The sequence below is a fragment of the Ictalurus punctatus genome, chromosome 20 (assembly GCF_001660625.3).
Source record: "Ictalurus punctatus breed USDA103 chromosome 20, Coco_2.0, whole genome shotgun sequence".
NCBI classification, from domain to species: Eukaryota; Metazoa; Chordata; class Actinopteri; order Siluriformes; family Ictaluridae; genus Ictalurus; species Ictalurus punctatus.
Window position 1 is genome coordinate 11,831,615 of NC_030435.2, and position 4,120 is coordinate 11,835,734.

The following is a 4,120-nucleotide window of genomic DNA, read 5'->3' on the forward strand; positions in this document are numbered from 1 at the left end:
CTCAGCGGGGCTCTTTTACAAAGACACTGCCGGTCACATGGACGTAACGGCTGGTGGTAATAGAGGTTTGACCAAACGAGCTGCATTTACCAACACCAGCAACGTTGTTGAACTACTGACCGCCATTCACAGTGACATGTTCTTTCAAGAAAAACTAATGCTTAACGGCGTGGACATTAAAATTCGCATGACGAGGGCGAAAGATGAACTCTGTTTGATGAGGAGCGACGCTGTGGCCTATAAACTAAACATCGTGTCATCTTCACTGTTTGTGAAAAAAGTGTCGGTATCACCAGGTGTGAGATTGGGGCACGCAAGCATTGCTCTTGTCAATCCCTGTAGGCTCATGTGTGTGTAATCAAGAAAACTTGTTCTTAGGAACTCTACCAAAATCCATTGTTCTGGCTATGATTGATAATGATGCGTTTACTGGCTCGTATAATAAAAATCCGTTCGCCTTTAAAAACTATGACCTAGAATTTTTGGCAGTTTATCTGGACGGCCAACAGCACCCCGCTAAACCTCTGCAGCCTGAATATGGAAGTGGCTCTGCGGTACGCGAATTTTACCAGTTAGCGTTGGCTTCTGGAAAGCATCTTAAAAATCAACCTCTAGCTATTGATAGGGGGGATTTTCTGCATGGGTTTAATCTCACGCCAGACGAAGACTGCAGTCAACACGTGTCGCTTATCAAGGAAGATTAGGCTAGAAGCACGTTTTAGACAGCCTCTCCCCGAACGATCAACTTAATTGTTTATGCCATATTTGACAGCATCATCGAAGTGTCAAATCGCAGACAGATCCTGGTTGATTACTATTAATAGGCAAAATGGACACCATCCAGCTTACGGCTATAATGGATAAGATCTCGTGTAATACCCATTTTCTCGGCGTACTACTGTGTGACCACCTACCAAAAGCCCACTTGAGAAAATTACCATCAATGGTGATAATCAACACGCATCCTTCAGGACTCCCGGGTGAACGCTGGCTAGCCATCTACATAAACGAGGTCAGCGTGGGTTGTTTTTTTGACAGCTTTGGTAATAAACCAGATGACAATCTTTTTCCACAGAATATCAAAAACTTTCTAAACCGAAATTCTAGAGTGATTCAACATTCAGCAGTACAAGTCCAAGATTTTTCATCAGAGACCTGCGGGCAGCATTGTGTGTTTTTTCTCTATCACATGGTGAAGGGACATGATTATGACCGTGTGTTGAAGATGTATACCGGCGATTCTATTAAAAATGACAAGATGGTGTCAGCATTTATGAAAAAACTAAAACTAAAAAAATGGTCTTTGTAATGAAAATGTTTTCAGATGTATTCGTTGTGTTCAGACAGGTGAAATGTTTACGTCTAACACTAGATTTTTTCAATAAAAAAAGAGATTTCTTATTTTTTGACTCTATTATTATTATTATTATTATTATTATTATTATTATTATTATTAACATTATTATTATTATTATTATACATACACCACATACAGCAATACAGATAATAATAAGATCATAAACAATAGAAAACTCGTGGATTAAAAACGTAGCCACTGACTCGTGTCAAGAGTGGGTGATTTGAATTTATTGGTTTAAAGTAGCAAAAGCCTCCAGAAATTCGAGCCAGCCGACAGGTCTTCGGGCATCAGAAATCTTTTGCGGAGCCGTGATGCCTTTAACTAAATCGAGCATATGTGAGCCGGGAATAGTTCTACCGTTAAACACAAACTCTCCTGCACCGTCCCAAGATGTGACATCTTTCATTTTAGATATTTTATCTAAAATGTAGCGAGCGTTTTTTTACACTCCTCTGCGGAATATTCTTCAAAATATCAGCCGCTACGTTATCTAAACCGTCGTGGTTGTTTACGCCGGGCGGCGCAGACGGCTTTTCTTTTTCAGGATGCTCAGTCTGCATAGGTGTCAATGTTAATGTGCTGTTTTCACGGTCTCCTTGTTTAGCGACTGTTAAAAAGTGCTGTAAAACGTTTGTGTACAGCTTCGCTTTTTCATAACTGTCCAAGTCAGAGCGGTGTAAGATATTTCTTATAGCTATGTCCAAATAATTCTCCACGATTTGCTGAATAGATTCGCGTGCTGTCCCGGTCTTTAGTTTGTCCAACTGGTGCTGCGGGACTAAAAACATTTTCTCTGCGTACTCCATTTCCTCTGTTATCTAGATGCAATCAGGCTGGAGATGAAAAGAATAGCCACGCTAAAGAGTGGTAGAAGAAAGCCCCCCTGTTGATTTATTACTCGTTTCTTTCTTTTAACACCAACAGTCTTATCCGCTACAAATTTTGATTACGCTTTTCCTTTTTCTGAGCTTCTGGTATTGTTGAGATGTGAGAGGTATATTGCCGTAGAGAACCTTAAGAGCTACTTCACACAATGTCGCAATGAGCTCGTCTGTGGATAAAATAATCCGTCTTTGTTTGAGTGATGCTTTTAATAATATTTTTTAAAGCGGCAGGTTTCTACAAAGTCTGGCAGACATTTCGCTATCTTCTTTTCTGGATATATACCACAGGGTGTGGTAAGTAAATCTGTTCTGAGCCGATAGTGTTCAGGTGTTTTTGTTTTATAATCACTCAGCAGATACCCGAAAGGCTTGCTGGTTGCGTCTTGATAACGTTCCATAAAAAAATTTGTGTTGCCGGGATACATTTGTCTTCCTAGAACACTGACTTGATTAGCATCTCAGGGATTTTGAAACAACATTAGATAATTTGTGTTTAAGATGATGGTCCTACTGGCTTTCCCTTGGCAAAATTAATTCTGTACAATATAAATAGCGCTAAGATTTCTATGATGTACATATTGGGTAAAGACCTTCTCCACCTCGTTGCTCCCGCTGGCCTCTTTCATCAGATCATCGAGGATTAACAAATTAACCTATTGGCCGGAAACAGAGCATCATCATTCAGAGTCTGTGGTAATCCTTCAACAAATTTTATTTTGTACATTTTCAACAATTCACCATACAACGATCGCCAACAATCATAAATATACACAATATTTTAAAATTTTTTAGAAATCAAATGTACAGCATTTTGCAACAACATTTTTACAAAGTATGACTTCCCCGAGTTTGAAGGTCCGCTTATCACACATGAAAAAGGGTGATGTAATCTGAAATCAAACCCCTCTGTGTCTCGCACACCCCTATGAGAGAGAGATAGTTTGTATATATTGTAACCGTAGTTTTGACAGGTATAGGTCAAAGGTCAAAAAGATACACATTCTAACTCTCTATATCTAGATCAAAGGTCATGATCATAAAAATATGAATAGTTATGTTAAATCTGGATCACATCCATTCGTGACCATACATGGTGTGGCCATGTGTGTTTTTCCCGCCCCACACACGTTGCACACATGGTCCTTCTTTTCACATAGAATATGAAACTCTCTGTGGTAGGTCATAAAAATATATATAGTTATGTTAAATCTGGTTCACATCCAAATCGTGACCATACCTGGTACGGCCATGTGTTGAAACTTTTTCCTTCTTATCCACTGCTACGGTAAACTAAAGAGTGGATATTCAAATTACACTGCTAAATATGACTAGCATTAGCTACGTGTAGTAGTGCAAAATAGTACATCAAATGTATTAGCAGGTGTAGCCTATACACGAATCCACTATTGGTCATATCACAACTGAGAACATGCCCCAAATTCATTGCTTTAGTAGAATTTAATGGTAAGTGAAATGATAATCACATTGTAATGTCCTTAGTATTTGTTCAGTCTACAGGTCCTCTAACACTCTGTTAAATGAATAAATGTAAATGTACTACAACGTAAATTTTGTTTTAAATCAATTAACGCAGAAATTACACACAATATTAAGTTGATGTAATTATCAACATTATTATGTCAACACCACTCATCAAAATAATGTGTACAACTTTAAATATTTAATTAATTCAATAAATTAGAATTTTTATCTTGCAACCCCACATTAAATTTAGATTGTGGGGGTTTGTTTTGTATAGCTCCGCTGTTAGAAAATACATGATGGTTGAATGTGAACATAAATGAGCAGAATGTAAGCTTGTGAAATAAATTAAACTTTATTGATTGCACTTTTTGAGAAAATGGCATGACTTGGC